Genomic DNA, 10,257 nt, shown 5'->3' on the forward strand with positions numbered 1-10,257 from the left:
CATATTAAATAATCTATATTTTCAACCTTTTAATTATTTATTTCTGTTGATCTATGTACTAGATCCATATTTTTATTCTGTTTTCCTATTATCTAACTACACAGAAAAGGTAGCCTCCCCAGAATACACCAAAGTACTACAGAGAAATCACTTGGAATGGAGGCATGCCAGGGAATTCTATTTTTTAATTATTTTATTGCTCAGCGTAAATATTTTCTATAGGCAGCATGCCTTAATTATATACATAAATTTATATATCCTTGTATCTATGTATGTGTTTACTAGTAGTGAGTATAAAAAAATACATTTGTCATGTATGACCCTACTAAATAATTTCAAGTGCATTGTAGCCTCTTGAATGTCAAATATTTTCCTTGAAGTTTTTTTTTTAAATGCTTATTTATTTATTTATTTTTGAGAGAGAGAGAGAGAGAGAGAGAGAGAGAGCGCACAGGTAGGGGAGGGTTAGAGAGAGACAGGAAGAAAATTCCAAACGGGCTCCCTGCTGTCAGCATGGAACCCTATGTGGGGCTCGATCTCAGGAACCCTGAGCTGAAACCAAGAGTCGGACGCTTAACCAACTGAGCCACCCAAATGCCTCCTCCTTGAAGTTTAAGCATATTTGCAACCCCTGCTCATTGAAACTGAAGCTCCTGAACCTCCATCTGTGTGGCATCAGGCTGAGGACCGTGACACTGGGCCATCCTTTCCCTCGGTCCTCTAAACGCACAGCTTCTTTCCCTTTCCTCCCTGCTGCCTTCTAACATTTTCTGTTGGTTCTGCCAGAGTTTAATAGTTTTGCCACCATTGACATGTCTGTCTTCACACATGTAGCATTGCCCATAGAGGGTGGCTGAAAAATAATTCCTATAACCTTTATAAGTGAACTGATATTTTTTACGTTCCCTGAAGGCTTTTGTTACATTTTAATGAACACAAAACCTAGATTCTCTGCATACTCTGTCAAGTTGACAACATGGATATGCATGTGAGAGGATGTGCATTTGATGTGTGTGTGTTTTGCTCTGGCTATGACTGTATACACATTTCCAAAAGCAGCTCATCTCAGTCGGGTCTTGGTGGAGTGCTAGTCTACCACTAAATACATGACTGTGTTCTTTGCTCCAGAGAGGGAGCTGGGAACACTCTGGAGAAAATAGATCATCCCAAATATTTTGCTTAGTTGAACTGACAACCTTGTTTGTTTTTACTCCTTTTAGATTGCTAAGCATTTCTGGCAAATGTTTAAAAATTTTTTTAAAAAGCTTAGCTTTTTTGCATTCATGTTGAACAGTTAGCTTTGAGCATTGTTAATTATTTATTAGAAAATGCTTTTCTCCTCCGATATGTATATATCAAGAAGTTGTTTGTATGCATAAATGTGGCCACCAGACCAAAAGGTTTCCCAGAACATATCTCTGAGTTTAGAATTTGTGATCAGAGTATGTGGTGGTGGTGGGAGGAGAGGGGGTGTCATAGTTAGATGATTTTTTTATATACATTCATCTATTGTATAGAATGAGGTACTCCTCTAAAGAATAGCTTTTGCTTATACTCAAAAAAAAAATGGCAATAGTACAAGTGGGCATTAGATGTCCCTGAAATTCCATTCAGCCTCAATCCTAGCAAGCTATTCGACTGGTGGTCACTGAGAATATTATTTATTATTATTATTATTTTTTTATTTAATGTTTACTTATTTTTGAAAGAGAAAGAGGCAGAGCACAAGTAGGGGAGGAGCAGAGAGAGAGGGAGGCACAAAAACTGAAGCAGGCTCTAGGCTCTGAGCTGTCAGCACAGAGACTGATGTGGGGCTTGAACTCACAAACCATGAGATCATGACCTGAGCCAAAGTCTGATGCTTAACCGACTGGAGCCACCCAGGCACCCCCAAGAATATTCATAAAAGGTTCAAGAACACAGGTGATCAAATAAAAGTTTAGTTTTCTTTCCAGCATCCTAGAAAAGTACTTTGTGCTTTCTAGAGTCTGTGTTCTAGTGCCCTTTTACCACATCCCCTTGGAAATGTCAGCTCATAGAGAAGAGCGGCAACACACAGGACATCAGGGGTTGTCTCTTAAAGGCAAGCTCTGGAGACAGCCATGTGGGTCATTTTCCTGCCTGGCGTGCAGTGAAGTCCAGTCTAGACTCTGTGCAGTATTGTGCTGGGGAAGGGAAAGGTAAAACAAGAGAAAATTATCAGTCAGGAGGTTAGTCCATAAAACAGATGCAGATTATTCATTCCACAAATGTTTACCAAGCTTCCTCTGGGTGGCCCCTAATGGAAAGTTTCCTGCCTGCTAGCAGATCACATAAGTGTCTTGCCACTTGTGAAGAAGGAGGCTTCCAGAAAGGACACAATCAAAACTCCAAATTGGTTGGTAGCAGAGATGGGGCTAGAATCCAGGGTCCTGCTTCCCTTTCCACATAGAGCTTCCAGAAAGTGGTAGGCAAATTGGTCCTTGAACAATCCCCAAATGTATATCTTACACCCTACTTCTCTGTGGTTTATTCCCCTCCATACAGACCACCTAATCTCCTAGTCTAGTTAATCCTCATTCTTCATTTATTCATTCGCTCAAATTAATATTTATTAAGCATCCATGTGTGACACAAATACTGCTCAGTCTTTTTTAAAATTTATATTTTATGATTTTAGAGTGTGTTTCCTCACAGGCAATCTCCGATTTTGAAAGTGAGATATAAAAACAAGAAAAACTGCTTAAAAATAGCTCAATGAAATACCTACTAATATTTCTATTGTCCCACCTCCTAATTAAAGCAATTTTGTGAATTTGTGCTTTTCTTAACTTATTTTGAGGATTGGAAATGCCAGCTTATCTGGGTCCCCACCACCTTTTCCCAAGTGTTTTCCTAGCATACCTGTCTACTTCTCATCCTTCTGTAAAGTTGAGATTTTTCTCCTTGGTGACTGGCTGTGGGTGACCGATTTAGCATTTTTTGCTTTGTAAATGCTACATACAGCTTCTTGTGTTCTGGATGCTGAATTGGAGGAGTGCATCCTGACCTCCTCTTTCATTGCTCAATTAAAACCTCCTCAGTGGCTCTTCAAACTACTAATCTCCTGCCCTCTTACATCTGCTACTAGGACTTTATAATGGAAAGTGCATCATGAAAGGAGCAGCTTCTGGTGCATTAGAAGAATCCTAAAAAAAATAATTTCCTAAAAATTGGATGTTGTTAATACCAGCAGTAATGTGGGGCTCTGAAAAGTATCCACTGTCCAAAGACAAAGAAGGTGGAAAAGTCAATAGCAAGCTTTAGGTACACGTACCCTACCATGGCGTGATGGGGTGTTCCCCTAAAGAAATCGTTCACTCTCTGTAAATAATAAAAACCAATAATAGCATCATTGTTGAAGCTGGGAGAAAGGTAATGTGAAAAAGGACATGGGGAATTGGTATGGATATTCTGTGAATTCAGGTAACAAGCCAAAGAAGCATGGCTGGTAGAGCAGAGAGTCCAAGAGACCTGAGCTGGCATCTGCCTCAGCCACTGGTCATGTGACTGGAAGCAAGTTACAACCTTTCTGGGTCTTGGGATCACCTGAATAATGGCAGATAAAACGATTTCAAATTCAGAGAGGTTTAAATGAGATAGTACTTGAAATAGTGCCTAGGGAAGTTCCAGAGAAATGTAATCTATGTTTACCAAATTTCAGTTCCCCAAGGTCTCCCTTTCTTCTGGAACATTTGGACCAGAAAATACCTTGAATGTAGGGGCAAGGAATGAAGCATTCTGGGCATGGACAACAGCTTGACAAGATCTCTTTACAGACAAACTTTTGTGATTGAAGCATTCTACCTTGGGCACAAAAAGTGTGGTTTGGAGTAGAACAGTTTTGTTTATAGAGCAGCTGATCACTCAAAAGGAAACCCAGTCGTGGACTGAGGTACAACGGATTTTGAAGGTGACAAAGCTCCGGGTGTGGCTTTGAGCAAACCTGTGATATTATCAAAACTTGGGTTTTTATATCCATGTCCAGGCATCTCTAGTGCCCTCATTACCTGCATCCACTAAAATTGCCCAAAGGAAAGGTTAGTTTATGCCCATGGACATGAGTGCAAGTCCCAGACATCCTATAAGGGCAGGTGCGTGGATGCTCAAGTTATTTTAGGAATTAAGGAACAGGTGAGGAAAGCAATTCCTCTCAAACACGTTTTTCTTTACCCCTCAGAGTGTCTCTGAAAAGCAAGCACATAGTAGAAGTTGCCTTCAATTGATTTGGAGGTATATTATAGAAGGTGGCAGCAAGGGTGGGACAATGTTGATTTCCACAGTGTAAGCTGATGCTTGAAGGAGTTGGAATTCACCCAGAATTTAAGAGATGGAGGGATATTCCAGGTAGAAAGAATGAGAGAAGAGTGTATACAGAAGCTCAAAGGCAAGGCACGCAGGAATGAAGAATGAAGGTGGGGTCTGTCTGGGGACTCACAGGTGACCCAAGTAAACAGGTATGTGAGTAGGAAGGGTGGTGGGTGATGGGACACAAGTAATAAGCAAAACACCTTTCACAAAATTATGTTATGGAGTTTGAACTTCTTTTTTTTTTAATTTAAATTCAAGTTAGTTAATATATAATGTAGTCTTGGCTTCGGGAATAGAATCCAGTGATTCATCACTTACACATGACATGCAGTGCTCATCCCAACAAGTGCCCTCCTTAATGCTCATTACCCATTTAGCCCATCCTCCCATCCATGTCCCCTCCAGCAACCCCCAGTTTGTCTGTATTTAAGAGTCTCTTAATGGTTTGCCTCCCTCTCTGTTTTTATCTTCTTTTTCCTTCCCTTCCACTATGTTCATCTGTTGTGTTTCTAAAATTCTACATATGAGTAAACCATGTAATATCTGTCTTTCTCTGACTGACTTATTTCACTTACCATAATATCCTCTAGTTCCATCCACATTGCTGCAAATGGCAAGATTTCATTCTTTTCTTATTGCCAGGTAGTATTCCAATATAAATACATGTGACATCTTTATCCATTCATCAGTTTATGGATGTTTGGGATTTTTCCATAATTTGGCTATTGCTGGTAGTGCTACACATTGGGGTGCATGTGCCCCTTCGAATCAGCATTTTTGTATCCTTTGGATAAATACCTAGTACTGCAATTGTCAGGTCATAGGGTAGTTCTATTTTTAATTACAGAAAGGCTATCAAAGAAATTGAAGAAGACACAAAAAAATGGAAAAACATTCTATGCTCATGGATTAGAAGAACAAATATTGTTAAAATGTCAAAACTACCCAAAGCAATCTACACATTCAATGCAAGCCCTATCAAAATAACACCAACATTCTTCAGAAGGCTAGAACAAACAATCCTAAAATTTGTATGGAATCAGAAAATATCCCAAAGTAGCAGAGTAATATTGAGGAAGAAAACCAAAGCTGGAAGCATCACAATTCCAGACTTTAAGGTATACTACAAAGCTGTAATCATCAAGACAGTATGGTATTGGCACAAAAACAGACACATAGATCAATGGAATAGAGAACCCAGAAATGGATCCACAAATATATGGCCAACTAATCTTCAACAAAGCAGGAAAGAGTATCCAATGGGAAAAAGACAATCTCTTCAGCAAATGGTGTTGGGAGAATTGTTGGGAGAACTGGGACATGCAAAAGAATAAATCTGAACCACTTTCTTATACCATACACAAAACTAAATTCAAAATGGATAAGGGACCTAAATGTGAGACAGGAAACCATCAGAATCCTACAGGAGAAAATAGGCAGCAACCTCTTTGACCTCGGCTGCAGCAACTTCTTACCTGACATGTCTCCAGAAGCAAGGGAAACAAAAGCAAAAATGAACTATTGGGATCTCATCAAGATAAAAAGCTTATGCACAGTGAAGGAAACAATCAACAAAACTAAAAGACAACCGATGGAATGGGAAAATATATTCGCTAATAACATGTAAGATAAAGGGTTAGTATCCAAAATCTAAAAAAAACTTACCAAACAACATTCAAGAAACAAATAATCGAATGAAGAAATGGGCAGAAGATGTGAATAGACACTTTTCCAAAGAAGATAAACAGATGTTCAATAGATACATGAAAAGATTCCTAATATTACTCATCATCAGGGAAATACAAATCAAAACCACAATGAGATACTACCTTATACCTGTCAGAGTGGCTAAAATTAACAACTCAGGAAACAACAAATGTTGGTGAGGATGTGCACTGTTGGTGGGAATGCAAACTGGTGCAGCCACTCTGGAAAACAGAATGGTGGGTCCTGGAGTTTAAACTTCTCGACAGTAGTAAGGCATTGAATTTCAGGGAGTCTTCCCTTTAGAATTGTGGCGGGATATAGTGTGGAGATAAGCCAGAGGAGTCAAACTGGAGGCAGGGAAAGTGGTTGAAGAATTGCTATAAAGAGATGAGAGTCTGCCATGGGGCCTAGCAGCATCATTGGCAAGGAGAGGACATACTTAGAAGCTACTCAGAAGGCAAAACTGCCCAACTCATCGACCAATTTTATGTTATGGTGAATAAAAAGGAAGAGCCCTAGTGAGCTTTCAGACTTCTTACTTACTGATGGTGGTACCATTGACTCAGCTAGGAAGAACTCATTGTGGGTGGAAGGCAGGGATTTGGAGACAATTTCTGATCCGAGTGTTGACCTTGAGACCTCCACTAGGTGGTGATGAAGAGAGTGTTCAGGACTGTGGCTATCAACTTAGTAGTGACCAACTTCCATATCACACATAGCAGTAGCTAATGTGGTAATCCACTGGTGCTGTGCATCCTGAGGAGAGAGGGAAGGAAGGAAAAGCCTGCAGGCCATCAAGGCAGACTGCTGGTAGGAAGCAGTTATGGCCAGACCAGAGGACTCAATGCAAGCAGAAAGTGAGAGAGAGACATAAAGTTCGGGCCAGGAGCTCAGATCCTACTTTTAGCAGAGGGAGTGATTGCTCTGATTAGCTTCATAGGAAAGGACAATGCTGAATTTTGTCTTCAGATTTCTTTCTTAGGAGCTATAAGTTCTGTCATTTTTTGCTTATTAAAAGTATCCACCCATCCATCTATCCATGCATCTATCCATCCATCCTTCCATCATTCACTGGCCACCCAATGTGTGGCAAGCTTAGTGCTAATAATCAGAGAAATAGTGCTGACCAGGTATATTTCCTGTGATCTAGGAGTGCAGTCTCTGCAATCAGCTGCAGAAATCTCTCCCTCTGTCTGCCAAGGAAGGGACATGGATCCTTCTAAGAACCAGGTCTTCAAATACGTCTAGGAAGGCCAAGAGGACTAGGGTAGGCTACTCATCTGCTTAAAATGATTCTGTGACTCTTTGCTATGGAATAAAGTGACTTGGCTTGGTACACATGATCCTCCATGATCTTCCCTTGCCTTCCTGTGCATCCTAAGCTTCTATCTCTGTGCTATACATTTCACATTTTAGCAATATTGAACAGAACACAAATTTCAGCCCAAGAAATACTGTTGTCATTTTTTTAATGTCTATTTTTTTTTTTTATTTTGAGAGAGAGAGAGAGAGAGAGGGAGGGAGAGAGAGAGAGAGCTGGGTAAGGGTCAAGAGAGAAAGAAAGAAAGAGAATCCCAAGCAGGTTCTACACTGTTGGTGCAGAGCCTGATGCAGGGTTCAATCTCACAAACTGTGAGATCATGACCTGAGCCAAAATCAAGAGTCGAGTTGGCTGCTTAAAGGACTGAGCCACCCAGTCGCCCTGTTTTCATTTTTTTATTTGTAATTATTTCTCTTCTCATTTGTCTGAGAGGCTCCTAATTTATTTTTAAAAACAGTGTTAAGGCATCACCTCCTTTATGAAGTCTTTGCTAATTGTCTAAACAGAAGTGACCCCTGAGTGTGTCTCAAGAATCAACCTCACTTCATTTCAAATCCCAAAGTAGCCGCTTCAAAGAAATGTGACCTTGCCCACAGTTACTTAAGTTCTCTGAATGTGAGTTCCCACTTTATCAGATGCTTATAAATTAGAAAGATATTATATTTAATTATGTATACACAACATATTCATATATAACATATATGAAGTATCTGTTGCCTAGCAAGTAGATCCTTAATAACAACTTTTACTTTCATGCAGTGATAACTTTTGTTTGTTTTTTTTACAATAACAGTTTCACAATTATTTTAGGAACTCATGGTTTCTCCTATCATTGCATGGATCATGGCCCCCATCTCTTACTGTTGTAGCTAGTTTCCATAGTTCTCTCATGAACCAGCCCTCTGCAGTCATACCTTTTGAATATAGGACTGTTGTTTTAATTTGGGTTGGTCTGGGATTCATTTATAACCAACGGGATGTGTCCTAAGTATCTTGGCATGACTCCAAGGCTAGGCTAGAGGAAACCTTGTGCTTTCTACAGCAATTTCTTGGAACATTGGTTCTGGAGGAAGTCAGACACCATGTATGATGTTTGAGTCCCTGAGTCCACCATGCTGAAAGTTAGCCACGAGGAGAGGTCACATCAAGGTGGAGATGTTAGGCCATCCCAGCCTGGGGGACAGATCTGTGAGTGAGGAAGCCATCTCAACATCCAACCTTGTCAAGATCTCAGGTATTTACAACTTTGTCCAACATCTGACAGCAGGCATCAGAGAGATTCCAAGTGAGAACTGCCCCACTGAGCCTAGAGAATCCATCAAGTGGTATGAAATAGTGATACATGGTTGTTTTAAGCTTCAAAATGTTAGAGTCTGGAATAGAAAACTGGATCACTTACGTTCTCTAGAAAGCTCTCCCTCAGGTTAGGTGGGATGTCCCTGCCCTATGCTGTCCTCTCACAAAGCATTCTTTGCTGTCCTGACTTACCTATTTTGCTCTGTGACCTGTGTGTGCAGTGGGGGTGGAGATCAGGCCTGTCTTGTCTGTTGTTGTGCCTTGGTACCTAGCAGAAAGTGCCTGTCAGGTAAGTGGGATAAAGCGCTCTTTTGACTAGTATAATATTCATACTATATTGTAATTAGATGCTTCCTGCTCATTCATGAGCTCCTATTAGATAAGGTTCAGTAAAATAGGATTAATCATTATATCTACTGCAGAAATGTGTTGTAAGAAAATGAAATGATGTTTATAAAATAGTTTATAGGCTTGGCATATAGTCAGTGTTCAATAAATAATAAGTTTTGTATTACTGAGTCTGCAGGTTAGACAGTGGGCCTGGCAGGTGGTAGACACTCATTAAATGCTTGCTGAGCTCAGAAAAACTGAACAGAGGACCACCAATCCTGTGAGGCCCAGAGAGAGCCACTTGGTGGGAGGCACTCACTGCCTTGGCAAGGGCCTAATATCTAGTCATTGGGGAATTTCCATGGACTCATCCTACACCCAGAGATGGAGTGAGGGTGAGACCAGATGCCAGAGCGAGGATATGTCTGAGGACATCCCTTCCTCTCAGAACTGATAGAAGTTGACATGAGTATAAAGGGGAAGACCCAAGAAAAGCACCGTCCAAGGCAGAAGGCAATGGAAAGATTAAAAACGAGATGAGAGATACAAGTCCAGGAGTGAGATATTTGGTCAGGAAAGGCCATGGCTTTCTCTGTCCTGTGAGCAGGAGCCAAGCCCAGTGCCCCTGTCCACTTCAGGACCACCATGCAAGACTGTGGCCGCAAATGCTCGCTGTGTCTGTTGGCTGCTGGCTTCAACTCACCTTGCCTGTGGTCCTCCCAGCTAGTGAGGAGGCTGCCCGCTCTCCTGTTTCTGTCCTCTTGCCCCCTCAGGCTCATTACATGTGGTATAGCTTCTTGGCTACGAAACTACAACCTCCCTCAACAGTGGCCCAGCATTGACACCCCAAGTGTCCACTCTTATCTCACCTACTTCCAAGGAGAGCACCAAGCCATGTAACTGATTTGAAGCCATTACTCAGGAAAGTAATGCATTAGTGGTGCAGGAGTGGCCGGCACAGTGGATTAGAGGGTCTGGAATGATGCTTCCCTCTTCCCTGTTCACCCTGGTCCTCAAAGCCCCAACCATTTTAAGCTCTGCAGCCATTCACATGAGCTCTGTGCACTATCTTAAAGGTTATTTATTTATTTTGAAGGAGAGAGAGAGAGAGAGAGAGAGAGAGGAGGAGGGCCTGAGAGAGAGAGAAAATCCCAAGCAGGCTCTGCGATGTCAGCACAGAGCCCCCATGCCTGGTTCAATCCCATGAACTGTGAGATCATAACCTGAGCTAAAATCGAGTTGGACCCTTAACCGACTGAGCTACCTGGGCACCC

Source organism: Panthera tigris, chromosome C1 (assembly GCF_018350195.1).
Source record: "Panthera tigris isolate Pti1 chromosome C1, P.tigris_Pti1_mat1.1, whole genome shotgun sequence".
Taxonomy (NCBI): Eukaryota; Metazoa; Chordata; class Mammalia; order Carnivora; family Felidae; genus Panthera; species Panthera tigris.